The sequence below is a fragment of the Chlorocebus sabaeus genome, chromosome 18, assembly GCF_047675955.1.
Source record: "Chlorocebus sabaeus isolate Y175 chromosome 18, mChlSab1.0.hap1, whole genome shotgun sequence".
NCBI classification, from domain to species: Eukaryota; Metazoa; Chordata; class Mammalia; order Primates; family Cercopithecidae; genus Chlorocebus; species Chlorocebus sabaeus.
Genome location: NC_132921.1, coordinates 64,196,506 through 64,220,358, shown reverse-complemented (window position 1 = coordinate 64,220,358; position 23,853 = coordinate 64,196,506). Strand labels below are relative to the sequence as shown.

General features: G+C 41.1%; 1 long non-coding RNA gene across 2 annotated transcripts; it reads left to right on the top strand.

Moving 5' to 3' along the window:
- The first annotated feature begins 922 nt into the window (after nt 1–922).
- On the top strand, nt 923–17,344 carry LOC119618515 (uncharacterized). 2 transcript variants are annotated; one of them, XR_012089328.1, is made up of 3 exons: nt 923–9,930; nt 13,600–15,693; nt 17,246–17,344. It is a non-coding gene; the product is annotated as an uncharacterized lncRNA (long non-coding RNA). The 2 variants fall into 2 exon arrangements; XR_012089327.1 differs by lacking the exon at nt 17,246–17,344 and having other exon boundaries at nt 13,600–16,003.
- Nucleotides 17,345–23,853: the final 6,509 nt, after the last annotated feature.

The window sequence follows — 23,853 nt, the reverse complement described above, 5'->3', positions numbered from 1 at the left end:
AAGCTATTCTATAATATTAGTTCAGTTGTAAATGTATGGTTTTCAAATAATTTAGAGTTGCTTATAATACTAAGAGAACATTGTCAATTCTTTTGCACATAGAAATAATTATTTTCTGGAGTGTTTAAAGACTACAAATCTGTGCCCTGATTCTCTAAAGTATTCATAAGCATTTTATAAAAGACATATATTGGTAAGAATTGCTCTTATGCAACATTTATTTTAATTAGGATTTTACTGAATTTCTTATATCATTCAGGCTTTTCATGTCATTTTTTTTTCAGTGTTCCATAGTTTAATGATGGAATACCTGTGGAAATAAATGTTTTAGAAAACTTACTCCTATAAATATCAAGACGATTTTTTTTTTTTTTGAGACAGGGTCTTGCTCTGTTGCCCAAGTGGGAGTGCATTGGGGGCGATATGGCTCACTGCAGCCTCAACCTCCCAGGCTTAAGGAACCCTCCCACTTCTCAGTCTGCCAAGTAGCTGGGCTACAGGTGCAGGGCACCACACACCACACATGGCTAATTTTTGTATTTTTGTAGAGAATCAGTCTCACCATGTTACCCAGGCTGATCTCGAACTGTACCAAGACAATTTTGTTAAAAATTATACAACTGCTATTGTTCTGATAGTCATATACCATCCCATGTCTGCACAAATATAGTGAAGAGTGCATTCACATGATAGAAATGTAGTGCCCACAGGGATGCATATCTGAAGCTTGTCTCCACCTTACTGAGACCCAGGGGATTTTGCGTATTGATAGACTTTATTTTTACAATATTCTCAGTATTCTACTTGTAATTTCAAATGTTGGAGTTCACTTAATTTTTTTTTTTTTTTTTTTTTTTTTGAGCTGGGGTCTTGCTCTGTCACTCAGGCTGGAGTGCAGTGGCACAATCTCGACTCACTGCAATCTCCACCTCCTGGGTTCAAGCGATTCTCCTGCCTCAGCCTCCTGAGTAGCTGGGACTACAGGTGCATGCCACCACGCCTGGCTAATTTTTGTATTTTTAATAGAGATGAGGTTTCACCATATTGGTCAGGCAGGTCTTGAACTCCTGACCTCGTGATCCACCTACCTCGTCCTCCCAAAGTGCTGGGATTACAGCTGTGAGCCACCGCGCCTGAGCCCACTTTAAATTTTTAATCTATGACATAATTGTTTTGTACATACCCAAGAAAAAGGACCAAAATATGACATGGGAATATTTTAGAAGTTTGTAGCTTTTTAGTGCATCTTGATAGAGTGGAAGATATGATGATAAAGTATTTGGCACTCGGGTCAACAATCTAGTTTCTTCAGTCGCTGAGCAAATATTTTAAATATATCTACTTAGCACGTAGTCCAAGGGGATGTAGTGTGGAACAAGACAGACATGGTCCTTGGCCTCCTGGGTTTACAATTTATAATTGCTGGATTACAGAGTATAGAATAGTAACAAAATGATAGAAAACTTAAGTGTAAAAGGTAAAAGTGCAACAGGAGTCGTGTGAGTTTGAGTGTGAGGACAGATAGCATGGCCATGCTGGCATTTTGCTCTGCCTCCTTAAAAGGTCACCGGAAGTTGGTTACTTCCATTCTGATATAGGCCCCACCCTCCCCTGGCAACCCAGTCCACTAACACCTGTATTTTGCTGAAGCATAAAATCTTTAAGCCAATGTTCCCGTCAGAGCCCAGACAGCCCTCTGCGGGTTGGAGAGCTCTTCCTGGATTGCACTAACAAAGGCTAATCTGTTTCGGGCAACTCTCGACACTTTCCTCTGTGTCAGCACAGTCACCTGGAATGTGTTCCAGCCACAGCTATGACTAGATAATCTCCCTTTGTCTCTTAGCCCTGTCATCTTCCACACCCCTGAAGTGTCCGTCTCTGTAGGCCTCTGTTCTTTCCGGCGAGGCTATTCCAGCAAGGCTTCAGGCCTGCAACCCCCTCTCAAGCCATCCCCTTCATTGTCCAACATTTTTGCCGGGCCTTCTGCTGTGTGCTTTGGACTTCCTACAGGCATGCATTCTATAGATTAACAGGGATGCTCATCCTGGCTAAGGATTCCACAGGTTCAAAACCAAGCTCATTGGAGTTCGATGTATGTATTCTCATAATTAGTCATATGTAAGTTTACTGCTGCTGGAAGTGAAGCTGAGACCAAGATGTGAAGTGCCAGATGCAGCAGCAAAATGATTATATATAGATGAGGGAGATAGACCTTGAGAAAATCTCCTGCGTGGGACTGGACACTCAGGAAACAATGTTTCCTTCTCATGGAAAGCAGATGGGATGCCTAGAGATGATTGTGACCTGCAGTGCTTACGTGATATAAACATGCTCCTTTGTGCCCCTTCCCAGAGGTGGGAATATGAGAAAATGTGGAAGGTCTACTCATCTCCTGCTAAAAGCTCTTACATTTCATAATCGTGATTATTTGCTTTATATATGTTTCCTTCAGTAGCCCATGGAAGGTAAGAAAAAATTACAAGTAGACTTACAGTTGGAATCATAACTTCTTGGCTGAGTGGAACAGCTAAAGGGATGGAGACACTCTCCTCTTCCTACCCCTACTTCCACCTCTGCCCTACCTCCATAAGACCGTCTGGTCACACATACAGATGCTTAATTGTCAAGGTCAAGCACCGTCCCTCTATCACTCACCCAAGAAACTCATTGCTGAGGGAGTGTCGCTGCCTCTCAAATCCGGGACGTGTAGGTGGTTGTAGAATCTCACCTTTCAGGCGGAAGTGTAGGAAATGCGCAGGCGAAACTACTAGGCCCTGCATTTGGTAGGAAATAAAGACTAAAGTCTTTGGACAAATTTGATCACTTATATAATTTCTGTTTCATTGGGAGCAAAACAACCAAACAAAATCGTGGCCAGAGAAAGAAGGTATTCCTGGACCTGGCACGATGGCTCACACCTGTAATACCAGCACTTTGGGAGGCCAAGGTGGGTGGATCACCTGAGGTCAGGAGTTGGAGACCAGCCTGCCAACATGGTGAAACCCCGCCTCTACTAAAATACAAAAGATAACAGGGTGTGGTAGCCTGCCTGTAGTCCCAGCTACTGGGGAGGCTGAGGCAGGAGAATTGCTTGAACCCGGGAGGTAGAGGCTGCCGTGAGCCGAGATCGTGCCACTGCACTCCAGCCTGGGTGGTAGTTATGGTATATTCTGACATACACGTACTTACATTTTCATTTTATCACATCATTTTTCTCTTCCACGGAAACTCTGTGAAACTCCAAATACTACAATGTTGGATTTCTTAAAACAGCCAGGGACTCCAGCATACAGCACCCTCCATTCCTCCTCTGGAAGTGCTTTTCATCTGTAGCTATTAGAGTTCTCAGTTGAAAATGACAGAAACCAACTTTGGTTAACTTAAACATAAAAGGAATTGATTGCCAAGAAACCCAATAATGAGAAGGCTTGAGAATCAGGGTTGGAAGATGGGCAGGAGACAAGTGAGGCTGTGCAGCTGCAGCTGGAATCACGGCCCGGGCCTGGCACAGGGTCAGTTTGTTGTGGGGCCTGCTGCTGGGTCACCACCTCTGTCACTGCCATCACTGAGGCCTTGGCTATCTGTGTTCTGTAGTTTAATAATAAAGTGTATGTAAAAATTAATATTTTAGAGTTAAAAATTACCATGACACTATATTATTAAAAATTCTACTAACCTCTGTTTTCAAATTGTCTTCTCCCCACTTCCCCCAAATTGTCACATGAGAACAGACAAGAGACTATATCACATGACAGGAAGTGGTGCTTTTAGGGCGGAAGTGAGTATTGGAAGTCCTTTCCTGCCCTAATGAAGCCCGAACAATATTGGGTATGGCATGATTAATGTTACAATATGCCTCATGTCCTAATGAGTCATGGGACCGTCAGTTGAACTGCTGCTTGTGCTGTGAAAAATTTCTCAAGTTCACCGTGCCCTTACACAACTGTCTCAAGGTCCAGGGCGGGACATGGAGATGGCAGAACCTAAGTCATGTGCTAGTGCCTTCTTTGTAAGGCTTCCCAAAAGTGTGCCCTGCTCCCACCTCCTCTGGGATTTCCCCCACAGTAGAAAGGGGGTTTGGATGCTGGAGAGTCAAAACAGAAGACTTCATAGTGCGCTTGTTTGCCCTTGCTGATACCCAGTGTTCTCCCACCTGCTTCACATCCTGGCCAAGTGACTGTTGCTGCTCTCCAATCTCCATGACCAGATCTGGACGGGGGTCAGGTCAGCGTTCATTTTGTCCTTACTTCTATTTCAAAACCTTTATTTTCTCCTCATGTTAGATCTTTCTGGAGGCTCATGCCATCTGGCTAGAATGTCCTTTATACATTGTAGTTGGGGTTATTTACTAATTTGTCTCTTCCACGTTCATTAGAAATGTCATCTAGCTCCCCTTTCTGGTTCTATCTTTGTCCTGAGTGTGACTTTAATATATTTATGCCTTAATCATCTAACATTTGACTTTATAATTAAAGTTGATCTTATAGTTGGCTTTATAGTATAAGTTGGCCTCCATTTCAATCCTATAGACAACTTTAACACTAAACTGAATTTATCATCTATCCATTCCAAACCTGCCTCTATTCCTGAATTCTTAGTTAACAGCATGACTATCCTCCAAGTTTCCCAAGCCAGGAAACAGTGAGTCATTCTGAATCCTCTTCCTTTCTGGGCATCTAATACCCAATCTAGTTACTGTAGATACCACATCCTTAAAAATCTCGAATCCATTTCTTGTCTCTATTTGTCTTAACCATTGCCTTAGTACAAGTTTAGATTTCTTTTCATGTGGATAACTGTAATATCCTTCTAACTTGTGTCTATTTTTAAAATGCATTCTCTTTAATCTATTCCCATATGCCAAAGTAATCTTCCTAAAACAAATCTGATCATCTCATTCTTTTCCTGAAATCCTTTTGTGGCCCCCTTTGGTCTCAGAATAAAAATAAAATTCATCCCTTTAAATAAAAGTCTGACCTTGATATGACCTTTGACTATTTTTATGATTCAACTACTGTATTTCCTGTTAGGTGAATTTTGTTCCACACAAATATAGGATTCTCCAAAGTGGTGTTTTACTCTCTTTGCTTCTTTTCTATGTTTATTTCTATTAATAGTTTATTTTGTTTTTATTTTTATTTTTTTGAGTCTCGCACCCTGTTGCCCAGTCTGGAGTGCAGTGGTGTGATCTCGGCTCACTGCAACCTCTGCCTCCCGGGTTCAAGCAATTCTCATGCCTCAGCCTCCAGAGTTGCTGGGATTACAGGCATGTGCCACCACACCCGGCTAATTTTTGTATTTTTGGTAGAGATGGAGTTTTGCCATATTGGCTAGGCTGGTCCTGAACTCCTGACCTCAAGTGATCCACCCACCTTGGCCTCCCAAAGTGTTGGAATTACAGGAGTGAACCACCGCACCTAGTCCTCCTATTAATGTTTTAAAACTCAATTAATTTTTGAGTGATATATTATAGACAGGTGATATTTTTGAGATTTTTAGTATGGGCTTGTGATCCAACTTGGAGCCAGCAGAGGCATTATCTGGGACTTTTCTCCTGAAGGAGCAGGAAAAACCATATTTTGCCTTTCAGGATAGGGTGCTGTAAAGATGTGAACCTGAGATTCCTACCACTTGGAGTAGGAACTCACAGAGTAGGGTACTCATGACAGAAAGAATGACATCCATGTCTAGAGGGAAACAGAGAGAAGGACTAGTGCAAGGGAGTATAAGAGTAAGAAACCAAGTCTTGGTAACATTATTTGGATCCTGGATCTGTTGTGCTTAATGTGAGATCTATTCTGGTCCTTTGTAGCTATTCGCTGATTAAATCCATTCCTCCACTTTTCACTCCAGCTAGAATGATTTAGCTTTTACCACTTGAGATCAAAAAAGTCCGTGGAAATTCAATAGAATCAAAGAATTAACATTCTTTATAATTGTGGTTTTTAACATGTTGGTTCTAGCTAGTATAATTTTGACAGATGGTTTTCATGGGAAACCTAGAGGCTTGTGTATATGTATGTGTTAACTTTTAAGTCTACATAAAGAGGGCTGTACTAAAGAGTAGCTCAGACTTTGCCTGAATTAGCACTGGAAGTATAAAGAGGGAAAATGTGTCTTTTTAGAAAGCTTATTTGTAATTTTATATCATTTAGCCTAATGGTTCTCAACTCTGGCTGTACATTACATGCATCTAATAATTTTTTTTTTTTTTTTTTTTTTGAGAGGGATGTCCCAATATGTTGCCCAGGCTGATCTATCAACTCTTGGGCTCAAGGGATCCTCCTGTTTCAGCCTCCTGAGTAGCTGGTATTTTAAGTGTGCACTACTGTCCCGGCAATGCCTGTGACTCTCCCAGACAAAGTAAATAGAATGTCTGGGGATGAGAAACAAGCAATGGTTTTTTGTTTTTTTTTTTGTTTGTTTTTTGAAGCTTCTCAGGTTTCTACTTTCAACAAAGGTTGAGAACCACTGATCTAACATAACATTTTTCCTCTTTCCTTTGAGGAGTTCAGGTTACTCACACATGGCATTTGTTGGCCTCTTTTGCTCAATGTAATGTTCCCCATAGTGAGCATAACATTAGAAACTCAGTTGCTGGCTTTCATGTTGTTTTCTAGGTTGATGTTACTTTCTGCAAAACTGGCCAGGAACATATGATGGGGCACGCCAACCTTTATTTCTTAACGTAATAATGTGGCTATAAATGCAAATCTCTATAAACTAAGTTACCCTAAATTGTCTTGCTTAGATTTGTATTTTCTGAGATTTATCTTGGTAAGAGCTTTCTTTAAAAAAGTGACACTAGAAGTAAGGAGAAGATAACTTTCAGGAATAAAACTGATGCAAAAGAAAACCATTAGAATGATACTAAAATAAACTCAACTTATGTAATTATGTGTTTAATCTGTGGACAAAAATGTTCCTTAGATTCAGATGTACATTTTAGTCTATTTTCCCTAAGAGTTCACCAACATTTCCATATTAAAAGCAGTTTCTGTCCAAGGTTAAAAGTGTATTCATTTCAGTTTTTGATGATGTATCTGATTAAAGACAGATATGTATATGTCTCTGTGTGTGTGTGTGTGTCTATATATATATATATATATATATATTTTTTTTTTTTTTTCTTTTGAAACGGAGTCTCACTGTCACCCAGGCTCTAGTCCAGTAGCACTGTCTAGGCTCACTGCAACATTCTGCCACCAAGGCTCAAGTGATTCTCGTGCCTCAGCCTCCCTAGTGGCTGGGATTACAGGCACCCAGCACCACACCCAGCTAATTTTTTTATTTTTAGTAGAGATGGGGTTTCACCATGTTGGCCATGGTCTTGAACTCTTGCCTCAAGTGATATACTGCCTTGGCCCCCTAAAGGGCTGGGATTACAGACGTGAGCCACTGCACCCTGCCAAAGGCAGATACATTTTTCTTAATTCCCAGTTTATGACAGCTACCAGTTGCCTTTAGGTATTATATATACACAGACACATACACATACATATATTTGTTTACTCTAATTGCAATAGTGTTTAAATAAATCCACAGAAAATGATGGCTAGAAAGAAAACAATAGAGAAATGTAGAAATTAATTAAATTTACTTAATTAATCATACAAGCATTTAACAGCATGCTGGCAGGGTGCAATGGCTCATGCCCGTAATCCCAGCACTTTGGGAGGCCCACGTGGGAAGATTGCTTGAGGCCAGAAGGTCAAAATTAGCCTGGGCAACATAGGAAGACCCCCCTCTCTACAAAAAAGTTTAAAAATTAGCCAGGTGTTGTGGTGTGTGCCTATAGTCCCAGCAACTCAGGAGGTTGGGCAGGAGGATCACTCAAGCCTAGGAGCTTGAGGCTGCAGTGAGCTGTGATCACGCCACTGCACTCCAGCCTGGGCAACAGCGTGGGACTTGGTCACAAACAAACATCCAGCACGCCTTCTTTGTGCCCCACATGGCCTTCAGGCTGAGAGGAATACAATGCTGATCATCTGGAATTTATAATCTAATTGGAATGAGAAGACAGAAAAATTAAATAAACTTACAGGAAGTAGGTGATTGAATGTCAGTCTGAATGGTAATGACAATAAGTACTGTATCTCAGGTAAGAGATGTGTACAAAATAAGCTTCCTAAAAGATGTGAAATGAGAAAGACTTTTTGGATTTTCTCTGTAGGCTTCAATTCCCTGTGGTGGGTTTTTAGTTTCATATTTTTGACAAGATCCAAATCAGAAGCAAGTTCCCTTGGTAGTCAACTTTTTGTTTTCACAATCTACCTTTTTTAGAACATTGCTTAGAAAGTTATATATTGAGGGGTGAGCTGACATTATTTCACTAGATGTCCAAATTTTAAAATATGTAGGTTATAGTTTTAAAAATTTGGGTTGAATTTTGTTTATCCCTATTTCTTCTGTTATAGTAGAAGGTTGTGCGAGCTCATAGAGAAATCTTGGCTGTTGGTCTAGAAGGTTGTTAGTGAGTGACAGGGCTGAGAGCCACAGAGCCTTTGGGGAATGGCTAATTATTTTAACCCGGGGGCTCTCATGAGCTTATTGACAAGTAGTCAGACACTCTGGCCTTCCCTAGGCATTTCCAGTTGCCCTTTCTAGTTTATCTTACCTCTGCTCGGGAGTGGTAGCAACTAGAGGTGTCTCAATCATTCTGAATAATTAATGATTGACTTTTCCCACCCATTACAGTGCCTATCCCACACAGATGACAGTCACATGTGACAATTCTAGAGTGGAAGAGAAAGAAATGAAATGTGGTGAACAGTTGCACCTATCTAATATGCTAGGTTTTTTGTGCTTGTAAGGGTGTGTCTAAATGGAAACATTATTTGCCACATGTGTCTTGGTGGCCAAAAGGTACAAAACAATTGCTCTAGCGTAAGGATGGAGGTATTTCTCTCTCCGTATACTTACTGGGAAAGAAAGTTCCCCTCCATTTTTTTTTGTCTGGGTTTAAATCTACTTTTTGGTGGCTGGTCAAAATTGCTTTCCTTTCAGCCACTTGAATGCTGGTTCAATTAGGCCCTTTCTCCTCAGGGCACCTAACTCTTGTAAAAAATCACCTAAGTTGCCCTTGATGTTTAACGATGCCATCCACTTTTAATGACTTCTTGCTGTTTTTTTTTTTTTTTGCTCCTGAAATTCTCTGACTTTCTTTACATATTTGCCTCTTTGCTTTCATTCACAGTGGCTTTTTATTTTGATTCCTCCTCTGAGCGTCCACTTCTGGTCCACTGTATCAAATCTACCAACTAATTACGTTTCAATCCCTACAATGTTAGGTACCTTGGCCTTTTTCAAATTACTTTTGATTTGGGGAAAGAATTGTAAAAAATGTTTCCACTGCAATTATTTAATGATTCAACCTTCATAGAAACTTAAACTTCAGAGGAGCAAATAGCCTCAACAGAGGACTAATTAAGCTTCATGTTACCCTGGCGAAGTAGGGAGAATAAGTACGCAGTGAGGCTGCAATCATTTCCTCCGAAGTTCGATTAAAAGCCAAGTTTTAAAATGTTAGACCAGTGCTAATCTGCATGAGTGCTTCGGGTTTCATTTGGGAAAGAATTGTGGTTGCAAACATTAACACTAAAATATGTGAATCTATTTCCATAATCAGGGTCCTGTGGGATGGAGCCTAGATTTAATATGGCTTTGGCGCTTACGTGTTTTCCAGTACATTGATTAATACTGTCCTCTCATGTGGAACCCAATCAGGGGCAACCTGCCAGAGGACTATTTTCTATAAATTTAAGCTGAACTAATATCTGTGGAAATCTTAAGACTAAAGAAGAGTTGATGAATATACTACAATTAAAGTTGCCTTGTGAATTGAAGAATGAAGCAAAGGATAATGAACATATTGAAATGATTCCACATGTTTTATGCATGACACATTTGTAATTAAAACAGATCCTGAAGGTAAGTTTGTATATACTAACATAATCATTGCAAAAAAGCAGAGTGTGTTATTAAATATCTCCAGGGCATATTTCCCAAATGCAGAATGTGAAAATTTGGTGCATTTCACTTCCTCAACAGTTGCTTATTAGAAACTAAAGATTGGGTGCACTGGCAAAACATAGTTGTTAGGAAATTTGTCTATATGAATCAAGTATATGCATATTATATAATCAGCTATTGGTTCATTCCCAATATATAACTTTCTAAACAATGTTTTAGAATAACTTTAATTTCAATAACTCAATTAAATATTAGCATTTGTCAGCCAGGTGTGGTGGCTCATGCCTGTAATCCCAGCACTTTGGGAGGTGGGGGCTGGCGGATCACCTGAGGTCAGGAGTTTGAGACCAGCCTGGCCAACATGGTGAAACCTGGTCTCTATTGTGTGAAAAAAAAAAATAAGAAATTAACATTTGTCAAAATCGCTCAATCTTACCAGAATCCTTCGAAATCTTTAATAACTCAGTGGTTATTATCCGTAGCAGCTCAGTGCTGCATGACTATTATAGCCTGAGCCACCTCAGGATTTAGTAATGATAACAAATGCTAATAATGATTTACATTTGTGAAATATATCAATCCCTTTGCAGTTTTTAAAATATTGTTACAACTTGTTTGATCATTTGATCTTTAAAATGTAGGAATAAATATTCTCTTACAAATGAGGGATATGGAGGCAAACTGCATGTTCCATAGACTCTCTTTTTTAGATTATAAGTAAGAACTAGTTCCAATAATCTTTTGAATGAGTTATTAGAGTTGACTAAAATTTGGTTTCATAAATGAAAATTAGCAGGTAACGGCCGGGCACGGTGGCTCAAGCCTGTAATCCCAGCACTTTGGGAGGCTGAGATGGGCGGATCATGAGGTCAGGAGATCGAGACCATCCTGGCTAACACGGTGAAACCCCGTCTCTACTAAAAAATACAAAAACTAGCCGGGCGAGGTGGTGGGCGCCTGTAGTCCCAGCTACTCGGGAGGCTGAGGCAGGAGAATGGCGTGAACCCGGGAGGCGGAGCTTGCAGTGAGCTGAGATCTGGCCACTGCACTCCAGCCCGGGTGACAGAGCGAGACTCCATCTCAAAAAAAAAAAAAAAAAAAAAAAAAAAAGAAAATTAGCAGGTAACTAGGGATTCTAATTCAGTATCTTTTGGCTAAAGCATCTGGCTATCATGTAGTTGTTGGCAAGTTTGCAAAACTCTTATTGCCCTTGTTCACATTTAGACAAATGCAATTCCTACAATATCAAAGAGAAATTCTTATCCTTAAATCATTCCTGGTTTTTTGAGTATGGTATTATTTTTAGTTGCTGCTCTTTTGCCTTGTAGTTTTAAGTTAGTGTTGGGAGTTGTTTGGTTATAGTGTAGAGCATTGCATATTTGCAACAACTGTATTCTTGGCCCTACTTTTCATCGAAAGTAGATTTTTAGCTGTGTGTGGCAACTTCTAAACCACTAAGTTGTGTGTATGCACAGGTATAAACCGGAATGTTTGTGTATTGAGTGAAGCAGATTCTTACCACAGCGAGAATGGGTGGGATGAGAAGGTCTTGGGGTCTTTGACTTTCCTTAAGTGGATTGTGTTAAAAAGTGAGAACTACTTGTCTTCAGGAGTCCTGAGTTGGAGAATTACAAGTACCTGCTTGCTTGGCATGTGGTTACAGAGGCTCTACGTAGACACCTCCAGTTTTCATAAAGACCATGTTGATGTCATGTGTTTGTAAGAAGGAGGGGTAGGCCTGCTTGCATTGAATCCAGGCTTTTGCTACACGACTATGAAGAAATAGAATCACAATTGCATGGGCCAGAGCCACCGTTAAACTTTATATATACAATGTGTAAAAGTATTATTCTATTTTTTTCCCTGAAGCCATGATTTCTTACGTATGCCTAACTAAAACTCTAAAATTAGAGGGAAACGGACAGATTTGCCAGTCTAACTTTCTTATTTTTTGAAGGGAAAAAATGAGCTACAGAGAAATGCAGTGATTCAAGATCACAGAGACTGAGATAGAATCAGTGATCAGAGTTCAAGTGTCCTTTTATTTTCAATTTTTAAATTTATTTTTTGCATATGAAATATAGTCATAATTCAAAATTACAATAAGGCTTATAAATTTCCCTTCCATCCCATTCATCAGCCAAGCAGTCTTCTCTCTTTGTAAGGAAACAATGCTATGAGTTTTGTAAACATGCTTCCAGAACTACTTTATGTATATGCCAACAAACACGTAAGCAGACAGTCCCCCCTCTCTTTTCATACAAATGGTAGCATACTCTTCACATGGTTTTGTACTTTGTGTTTTTTATCTTAACATTTGAAATTATTTTATATTGTTACAAAAAAAGCATCCTCATTAATTTTAATGGCTGTAGGATCTTTCTTTCCCCTCCCTCCCTCCCTCCCTCCCTCCCTCCCTCCCTTCCTTCCTTCCTCCCTCCCTCCCTCCCTCCCTTCCTTCCTTCTTTCCTTCCTCTTTCTTTTCTTTTTTCTTTTCTTTTCTTTCTTTCTTTTTGACTTTTGGTGCCTAGGCTGGAGTGCAATGGCACGATGTCGGCTCACTGCAGCCTCCACCTCCTGGGTTCAAGTGATTCTCCTGCCTCAGCTTCCCGAGTAGCTGGGATTATAGGTATCTGCCACCATGCCCAGCTAATTCTTTGTATTTTTTTAGTAGAGACGGGGTTTTACCATGTTGGCCAAGCTGGCCTCGAACTCCTGCCCGGCTTGGCCTCCCAAAGTGCTGGGACTACAGGCATGAGCTCCAGCACCCTGCCGGCATAGGATATTTCATTGAGTGGTTATATCATAATTTATTTAGCCAGTCACCTATTGATAGGCTTATAGGTTGTTTCTAGTCTTTTGCTATAATAAGTAACGCTGCAGTGCATATCTTGTACATGTGTTGTTTTGTACTTGTTTGAATATATCTATGTAATTCCTAGAAAAGGAATTTTCTGTGTTTATGAGTAGATTATCAATATATATTGCAAAACTGTACTTCAGAAAGGTTGAATCAACTTACGTTCTTGCCATAAGCAATTATACTGCTTATTTTCCCATATTCTTACCAACAGAGTGTTATTAAATGTTACCTATCAACATTTTTCAGAAACTGAAAAATGATGACTGAGTGTTGTTTTAAGTTGCACTTTTTTTTTGAGACTGAGTTTTGCTCTTGTTGCCCAGGCTGGAGTGCAGTGTCACAGTATCAGCTCACTGCAAATTTTGCCTCCTGGGTTCAAGCAATTCTCCTGCCTCAGCCTCCCAAGTAGCTGGGACTATAGGCCCCGCCACCACGCCTGGCTAATTTTGTATTTTTAGTAGAGATGGGGTTTCACTATGTTGGCCAGGCTGGTCTTGAACTCCTGATCTCAGGTGATCCACTTGCCTTGGCCTCCCAAAGTGCTGGGATTACAGGTGTGAGCCATCACGCCTGGCCTTAAATTGCACTTCTCTTATGTTGAGTAATTTTGAACATTTCACATGCTCCAGAGCCATTTTGTCTTTCCTTTTCTGTGAACTGTATGTCAGTATGTTTGGCCATTTTTCTACTAGTTTATTGGTCTTTTCTTTATCAGTGTTTGGGAAATTCTTCATGAAGGAACTTAAAATTTTTTTTTTTTCCAGCTACTCCCACTAAGTGCTCGGCACTGGGCTAGGACATGCTGCTCACTATTGCGAGTGATTGTAGCAACTGAGTTTTGAATATTTATATATGTTCAGGTGAAGAAGCTTCATTGACTACATCTGAGGAGTTGTGGAATCATCAGAAGGAAGTCTTTCTAACAACACACTACAGTAAGATGCGTTTCTGATCCAAGCCACTGTGGATCCATGTCAGGAGAAGCCTTCAGTTGTGTTTTAATAAATGGAAACCCAGAAGGGCTAAGAAATCTGCAGCAACCTGGAAAAATAGACTCCTTTCCCCCTGGAAACTGCTAGTTTCTTAAATACCCACATTTGCATTTAGTTTTGGGAATTTATATTGTTTCAGTAAAAGTGAGCATATTTGGTGTTGGCTTTGTTCTGTGTTATATCCTTACCATCTAACTCAAAGAGGGACCTTCCGGTTATTAGCACTAGGCAGTCTTCATTTGTTAGGCATGTGAGGTAGGCATTCCTCTCCCCACGGGACTAGGCTTAAAGAAGTTAAATAAAATAAAAATTGAAAAGGCATCCTTTTGTAGTGTATAGATCTGAGTGGTTTAGGTTTTGCAAAAATACTTCCTTATTTGAAAATAATCTAGAGAGTCCTAATGTTAGCTGTTTACCTCTTCAAGTCCTCTGTGGTCATGGATTTCCACAGTAAACTGACAGAATGAGAGCAGCAGGAAGAGTTTCTGATGAGACCACAGAAACGGAAAATAATAAAAGCATATACGAGGAAGAAATTAAATTTGGTATTACAGTGTTATCTGTAATATACAACATTGAGACAAAAGATCAGTTTTCATTATTGTCCAAGAGGTATTGATAAAAAAATTTTTCAAACTATTATCTACAAATACCACAGCATATGAGTGAAGAAGAAGGGGAAAATGCCCAGGAGTAAATAAATTTGGCACTGAATAAATAACTCAAAAACTTTATTTATTTATTTACATTTTTTAAAGACAGGTCTTGCTCTGTCATCCAGGCTGGAGTGCAGTGGCACAGTCATGGCTCCCTGCAACCTCGACCTCCTAGCCTCAACCAGTCCTCCCACCTCAGCCTCTTGAGTAGCTGGGACCATAGGCACATGCCACCATGCCTGGGTAATTTTGTACTTTTTGTAGAGACTGGGTTTTGCCATGTTTCCCAGGATGGACTAATTCTAAAATTTGATGACTTATGTTCCTGAAGTAGTATATCTGGCTCTAGTTAATAGGGCATATTAACTATAGTTAATACTGTATAGGAGACCAGGCGTGGTGGCTCACGCCTGTAATCCCAGCACTTTGGGAGGCCAAGGTGGGCAGATTATGAGATCAGGAGATCGAGACAATCCTGGCCAACAGGGTGAAACCCTGTCTCTACTAAAAATACAAACATTAGCTGAGTGTGGAGGCGCGCACCTGTAATCCCAGCTACTCAGGAGGCTGAGGCAGGAGAATCACTTGAACCCAGGAGGCAGAGGCTGCAGTGAGCCGAGATCATGCCACTGCACTCCAGCCTGGCCACAGTGCGAGACTCTGGCTCAAAACATCAACAACAAAATAGTCTATATAGGCAAAAGCACAGAACTTATCTAAATAACATTAGTTAACCAATTATGATTATGTTGTCAGAGAGGGAAGGAAAGAGTTGCTCTTATTGACAAATGGCTGAAGATCCCTGAGGGACTGCATCAATGGCAGCAATGCATCAATGCACAAATGGTATCTATGCATCAGTGCCTCAAGGCATTAATAGTATCCATGCACCAATGGCGTCAATGCATCAGTGCAGTAGTGGCATCAGTGCATCCATGCATCAAAGGTGCAGCCATCCCATCAGTAAAACAGCCACAGCATGAGAGGAAGTTTTAAGTTAATTTATGTAAAGTAAATTTTATTCACATAGAAGTCTACAAAGCATTTTATCTTTGGATAATACGGCCATAGGAAACCTATTTCAGGACTTCAAAGAACGTACCTTGTTTCTTACTTCTAGGCTTTGGAACGTACAGTTTCCCTGCCATAAATCTTCACCATCTCTGCCATTCTCCTTCTATTGTGTCAACCCTTGCTCCTCATTTTACAGGTAATTGCCCCTTCAATTTTACAAGATTGTTAATTTTACAAGATTAATTGTCCCTTCCTTCTAGAAGCTTCCATGACCTCTCAAGAATGGGTTAAGGGCTTCCTTAAGCACTACCAGAACAGCTCAGACTTCCCCATCATGACACTCACTGCTCTGCATTGTATTCTAACTGTCTGCTTACTTGTCTCTTTCCCTTACTGGACTATAAATTCCCAGGGCTAGACTCCATTTCTCTTTTGTGTATTATTTTTTTCTCCAGGTACCAACTAGGCTTCAAGAAATATTTGTTGAATAAAAAAGTGCGAATACACTTATTTAAGTTATAGTTACTCTAAATACTCTGATATAATTTTGGTGAAAAAAGAAACCATGGCTTAAGTTATAGATATAATAGTTTTTTAAAAGTTTATATCAATATATTTTTAATGAGGATGTTATGCACTCTAATCTCCTGCAATGAATTATTTGCTAATGTATTAGCAGGTACATTGTAAAAAATCAAACTAATATCAATACTGTTTGTAAAATTTATAGGTATGATTTACTAATGTATTGATAGTCTATTGTAGTCAGTAGTTTCTAGAGTATACTCTTGCTGTGCTAGCTATTTACAGTGTATTATGTTTTTATAATAAAATATCAAAATATTATCTTCCAGAATTGATGATGAAAATTGAGATATATTTTGGTATTTGTGGTATTAATAGTATAATATCCAATAGTATAGAAAAATCCTATAATCTTATAGAGAATCAGTCTGGATCTTGTTGGGTTATTGAACTTTTAATGAAATTTGCCAAATGGTGAGCATCTGTTAGGTGGCAGAGCCCTCGTTGTTGGGTGAGTCAAGCTGGTCAGGCAAGGCCACTGTACTGTTCGATACAGTTTTCCTGTTCTAATATGGTTCCTTAGAGAGGTTACTGAGTAACTGTGCTGATGAATAAAAGAGACAAGAGAAAGGATACTATTTTGAGAGAGTAAAGTACAATATGTAATATAACATATAAAGCAAGTGAAATATGTACATTTTTTATAGTTATCAGAATGTGATTTTTAGCTAGCCAAGAATCGAATTGTCATTTTTTTCTTTTAAAGTGGTATTTTGGGACCACTTAATAATTTTATTTTATTTTATTATTTTTTTTGGAGACAGAGTCTTGCTCTGTTGTCCAGGCTGGAGTACAGTGGCACAATCTCGGCTCAGTGCAGCCTCCACCTCCTGAGAATCAAGCGATTCTCCTGCCTCAGCCTCTGGAGTAGCTGGCACTACAGGTGCGTGCCATCACGCCTGGCTATTTTTTTGTATTTTTTTTTTAATATGGGGTTTCACTATGTTGGCCAGGATTATTTCGATTTCCTGACCTCGTGATCTGCCTACCTCAGCCTCCCAAAGTGTGGGGATTACAGGCATGAGCCACCACACCCGGCCTTGAGACCACTTTAAAAGTGGTCTTTACTTTACTTCCTTTAAATTAGTTTATTGTATTTTCGGTAGAATTTTCCTCTCCTTCCCCATTCAGAGCCTGAATCATGATCATGTTTTGTCTTCCAGTGAGACGGTTACAGGATCAAGGTCAAATGAATGTCAGAAAGAAATAAGACTTCAATAAATGGAATTTGTAGAATCTCATAGCAAGGGGTGATCAGGTAGGGTTTAAAAAATATGAGTATATGATGCTGAGGCAGAGAAGGGTGGGTGGGTGAGGAGAAGGGTGAACCGACATGAAAGAGCAAAATGTATACAAACTTCTCTTTTCTCCTCCTCCTCCTCCTCGTCCTTCTTCTTCTCCTTCTCCTCCTCCTCCTTCTTCTTTTCCTCCTCCTCCTCCTTCTTCTTCCCCTTCCCCTTCTCCTTCCTTCCTTCCTTCCTTCCTTCCTTCCTTCCTTCCTTCCTTCCTTCCTTCCTTCCTTCCTTCCTTCCTTCCTTCCTCCTCCTCCTCCTCCTCTTCTTCTTCTTCATTAGAATTTAATCCTCACATCTCTTTTATTGATCACTGTTTATTGCACCTCAGATAGAAAAAGGGAGGACTTTGATAAAACAGATCTATGCAAAGTGTTTTATCAAAAGTATGCCTTTGTCTAAGCCTGAGAGCAGAGTCTGAGACAAGAACTTGTAGGCATGTAAGGGAAAGAGAGGGAGCTGATTCACAGGTTCCTCATCAGGATGTAGAATGCATCTCAGCATTGTCCACCTGAGTGTCACAGGAGGGTGGTATTTATCTTGTGGCCCCCATCCTCTATTGCTCCAGTGTTGCCTCATGGATCGTAATTCGTCCAGGCTTCCAGATTGCACGTATATGAACGCCATGGTGTCAAAGAAGCACTGGGGCAGAAAATGAGAGATAACTGGTACATCAGAGGGGAGGAGCTGTCAACAGCACCTGTGCCAAGGGCATGTTACCTGTGCCAAGGTAATGTAACCTGTACAACCGCACAAGGTCTGGGTTTGGTTTAATGCACTCATGTTGTTGGCTTGATATTCTTAATAATTTTTGGAACAAGTGGCTTTGCATTTTTATTTTTCACTGGTCCTTCCAAATTATTTGGCTGTCTGGCTGTCAGATGATATTGCATGAAGTTGGTTATTACACAGTAGTTGGAGTAAAATAGTTGTTCCATGAGAATGTGGTAAGGCACAGTAGGTGTTTGATATACTGATATAACGTTTATAACATCCCTATGAGTTAGGTGCTATTACCCCCATTTTAAAGATGAAGAAATGGGTCTGGGCATAGTGGCACATGCCTGTAATCCCAGCACTTTGGGAGGCTGAGGTGGGTGGATTACTTGAGGCCAGCAGTTTGAGACCAGGCTGAGCAACATGATGAAACCCCATCTCTACAAAAACTAGAAAAACTAGCCACGTGTGGTGGTGCATGCCTGTAATCCCAGCTACTCAAGAGGCTGAGGCAGGAGAATCACTTGAACCTGGGAGATGGAGGTTGCAGTGAGTGGAGACTGTGCTGCTACACTCCAGCTGGGTGACAGAGCGAGACTCCATCTCAAGAAAAAAAAAAAAAAAAAAAAAGATGAAGAAATAAGGCTGGGTACAGTGGCTCACACCTATAATCCCAGCATTTTGGGAGGGCGAGGTAGGTGGATCACTTGAGGACAGGAGTTCAAGACCAGCCTGGCCAACATGATGAAACCCGTCTCTACTAAAAATACAAAAATTAGCTGGATGTGGTGGGCATCTGTCGTCCCAGCTACTATGGAAGCTGAGGCATGAGAATTGCTTGGGCCCAGGAGGTAGAGGTTGTGGTGAGTGGAGATCATGCCACTGCACTCCAGCCTGGGCAACAAGAGCGAAACTCCGTCTCAGAAAAAAAAAAAAAAAAAAAATCAATGTTATCTGGGTGAGACTACATATACCTCCTATCTAATGAATGGAGAGCAATTAAGTGCAGCAAGAGTAGAGCGTGGTGGAGCCGATTTGTTGGCTGAGATTCGGGTGATCGGCTGATCCCAAACCCAGCGTGGTGAGAGCTGCATGTTCCCACCCAGCCTCTCTCCTAGGCACTGTGACCTGCACCCCGTGCCCTCCCTGCTGGAGCCGCACAGTGGCTGGAGTGTCGCAATCATGTGAAAGTTGTTCCTGCCCAGCACACACCATCGAAAACCTGAAGCAGACTTCTTTTTTCTTTTCATTTCTTTTTTAAAAAATTTCCCTCTGAAAAACTTTACAAGGCATCTGTGTGTGGCCCACTTCACTGGATATGAAAGTAATAAGAAGGTAATGTTTGATTGGACCATAGGCCTGGCTTGCCTGGGACAGCCCTGGTTTATACGTGATATTATTATTAATAGTGTCGCCTTTTACTCTTAAAGGGCCCAGGTTTGGATCATAAATTAAATGGTTGCTCTAGTTATATTACATCTTCAGACAGCAAGTAACTTATCTAATTGAATATTTATTTGGCTTTCCTGTTTTCGAAAAGCTTTAGGGTTGTCAGAGCAGGCTCCGCACTACCTGTGGCACCATTACTACGCTAGCAAGTATGCTCTTCTGAGCCCCGCGGAGCAGGTGACTTAAGTTGGGCCAACCACACTACCTGGCCTCAGTGACTGGTCTGAGGGAGTGGACATGTGGCCTAAGCCAGGATCCCATTATCATCATCTGGGATTGTCTAACTGAATCCAGGATAGAAGATAATCTTTCCCCCTGTGAGCTGAGATGTTATAAGATTCCAAGCCCAGTGTTGCCTGAGGTTAAGTGCCCTGGCAGGAAAAAGTGGCTTCAGTTATAGGACAATGTGGCTTATCTCCCAGAGTATGCCTGTGACTTCCTTTCTGCTCCCATCTTCTCCTTTGTTCTCTTGCCTCTTTGCCCCTAATTCCTGTCCCCTTTGCATACAGATCAGTTCAGCTTTCTCCGGCCCTACATCCAAACGTAGGCACTGCATGTCATTCGTGCATCTGAACACCCTTATGGGGCAATCCTAAACAATGGGCTGCCATGGGCATGGTGGCACATGCCTGTAACCCAGCTACTTGGGAGGCTGAGGCAGGAGAATCTCTTGAACCTGGGAGGTGGAGGTTGCCGTGAGCCGAGATTGAGCCATTGCACTTCAGCGTGGGCAACAAGAGCGAAACTCTGTCTCAAAAAATTAAAAAATAAAAACTAAAAACACTGGGCTGCCAACTTCAGGACCCAGTCCCCACCTCCCGCTTCAGGAGGAACAGGGCAAAATGGAGATCTGTCCCCACTCCTCAGCCCCACTCGGATCACAGAGAGAGCATTTTTATTTCCAAAATCACTTGTTCCCTCTATTACAGTAGTAAATTGTGATACTGTATATTCATGATGAGAAGATAGGCAAAGAATAATATACCATCAACTAAGAATGATAAAAGGAAATAGTGAGGTTTTCATTTCAAATGCAAAGTTCAATAAAACAGCCTTAAATCAGTCCATGATCTTACACACAAAAACTTAAGATTGTGGCTTTCTTGCATAAAAAGTAGAAAACATTAGTCTAGACTCTTTTGTTCTGAGTTTCAGAAAGTTAACTTGAACAAACCTGAACAAAAATGGGGAGTGAAATGGTTTATGGAACCAACAGTGAGATGAGTAGGGGAGAGCTTTCTCGAGGACAACTGGAACAAGATAATCAAAGGTTTCAAAGTGCTCTTTCCATCCATGAGTTTCGATCCTCTCTACCTGTTTGCTTCACTGTCTCCTCCTTCATGTGGGCTTTTTCCACTATCGGGGCACTTAGCCTTAGGCAACACTGGGCTTGGATCCTCTAGCATCACAGCTCACAAGAGGAAAGGGTATCCTGGATTCAGCTAGAAAATTCCAGGTGAAACCCCATCTCTGTTAGCTGGGCGTGGTGGCAGGCACCTGTAGTCCCAGATACTCAGGAGGCTGAGGCAGGAGAATCGCTTGAACCCTAGAGGCAGATGTTGCAGTGGGCTGAGACTGTGCCACTGCACTCCAGCCTGGGCAACAGAGTGAGAGTGTGCCAAAAAAAAAAAAAAGCCAGGCGCGGTGACTCATGCCTGTAATCCCAACACTTTGGGAGGCCGAGGCGAGCAGATCCCCTGAAGTCAGGAGTTCGAGACCAGCTTGGCCAACATGGTGACACCCTGTCTCTACTAAAAATACAAAAAAATTAGCCAGACACGGTGTCGCCCACCTGTAGTCCCAGCTACTCAGGAGGTGGAGGCAGGAGAATTGCTTGAACCCAGGAGATGGAGGTTGCAGTGAGCCTAGATTGCACCACTGCACTCCAGCCAGGGTGACAGAGTCTCCACAGGGTGACTCTGTATCGAAAAAAAAAAAAAAATTCCAGGTGAGAATATTTTTGCTTAGGCCACAGGCCCTCAGACCAGTCACGGAGGCCAGGTAGTGCGCTTGGCCCAGCTGAAGTCACCTACTCCCACATGGGTGGGTAGGGCACACTTGTTAGCACAGTAGTAGTGCCTTAGGTGTGTGGAGCCTGCTCTGATGGCCAGGCAGGAACTAGCAAGGGCTGGCTCTGTGTGAACATGCAGTGTTTGATTTTTTGTCCCTGTGATAGTTTACTGAGAATGATGGCTTCCAGCTTCATCCATGTCCCTATAAAGGACATGAACTCATCCTTTTTTATGGCTGCATAGTATCCCATGGTGTATATGTGCCACATTTTCTTAATTCAGTCTGTCACTGATGGTCATTTGGGTTGATTCCAAGTCTTGCTATTGTGAATAGTGCTGCAATAAACATACGTGTGCATGTGTCTTTATAGCAGCATGATTTATAATCCTTTGGGTATATCCCCAGTAATGGGATGGCTGGGTCAAATGGTATTTCTAGTTCTAGATCCTTGAGGAATCGCCACACTGTTTTCCACGATGGTTGAACTAGTTTACAGTCCCACCAACAGTTTAAAAGTGTTCCTATTTCTCCACATCCTCTCCAGCACCTGTTGGTGAAACCCAGTTTCTACTAAAAATACAAAAAAATTAGCTGGCCGTGGTGGCGTGTGCCTGTAACCCCAGCTACTTGGGAGGCTGAGGCAGGAGAATCGGTTGAATCCCAGAGGCAGAGGTTGCAATAAGCCAAGATCGCACCATTGTACTTCAGCCTGGACAACAAGAGTGAAACTCCGTCTCACAAAAGCAAAACCAAAAACAACCTTATGACCCTAATTTATTGAAACAGATACTCACAACTCTCCCTCATGGTGGCTTAAACTTGAGTGCCCTTGAGCTGCTTTTATTTCTTTTCTTAGCCTTGGAAGATTATTTTCCTTACCTTCTTACTCTCTAGGAGTGCATTTAAGTGGGTGTGACTATATTGAAGTTAACATTCGTCAGAGACTTTCAGGTTGTCTGGTCTGCTACGTTGTCAGATTTGGAGTCTCCATCTAGAACTTTTGAGTCTGTCTCAGAGATAGTCTTTTCTTTTTCTTTCCTCATAAGTCACTTCACTGCCCTGTCAGGGGTTGTGGGAGGAGTCGGTTGTAGTAGTGAGCACCACTGCTTTGTTCTAGCTTTTAATGTACTAGAACTCTATAGGCAATGCATATTTGGAAATGATTCTATATGGCAAGTATGCTTATAAATGAATGAAACTGTATGTTAGAAAGAATAGCAGCTAATATTGCTTAGTAAGTGTGATCCTAAAATGTGGCATGTAAACAATTTCAAAATTCACTAGAGGCTAGAACACATTCTTTAAGTGAATCTCACATGAACACTTTTGTAAAATAACTAAGATTTTCCTAATTCATGGATTTTTGTAGGATATTTATCTCTATATTTTTAATGCTGACATACATTAGTGGACCTGAAATTGTTCAACCAGTAACGTGAAGGGTGAGAGGGGGAGTTGACAGAGGAGGAAATCCTGAACGATTTTTATTTGGAATAATGAGAAAGGTCTTTGAGGTAGCATTTAGCCAAGACATTGTTTCCTCCTTGCTGGGGCTGGAAGGTGTGGTGGTCCTTAAGATAAACTGCAATGAGACCTGAGGAAGAAATAAATAGCCATGTTGTTACAGGCAGTTGAAAAAAGGCTATGACAGTGGAAAAGTTTATAAATCTGAACTTTGGGCAATTTTAGACAAGAGAAAATTCATCTGTTTTGAGAAAGGAAGTGACTGGTATGGCTAAAATATAGTTATGTATAGTTGTAAAAGAGGATTAGTAAATAATATACATTGGACAATAAAAGAAAAAAGGATCTGTACGGAACCAGAATAGGCATGTTTCCCTCAGCTGCTCCCTTGCTAAGGGTCTCATCAGTGCCTTCAAAGGGACAAGTTGGTGGCAACACCAGGATGCCTCTGTAGTTATATTTGTGCCATGGGGTGTGTGTCTGTTGCATGAATGACCTTCTCTCTATTCCTAGGTTCTTTGTTATACACTTCATTAGGTGTGTTCGGTCACTCTCAACATTGTTTTTAGTTGTATTCTTAAGGATTGAAGCCAACCAACCAAATAACCAACCAACCAACAGTCAGATGAGTATGCCCAAGCCTCCTGATATTATTCAGGAGAGAAACCTGAATTGGGTCAATTCATCTAAGGTTGGCAGCGCAGGTACACAGCCTCCTTCAGGGTGGATTCTGCATTAGGTCTCTTTCTAGCTGGGTATGCCGTGGTATTTTTGCTTGGATCAGCAACGTAAGAGTATTTCTGTAACAAGGACAATACACTGGAATGGGACGCAAA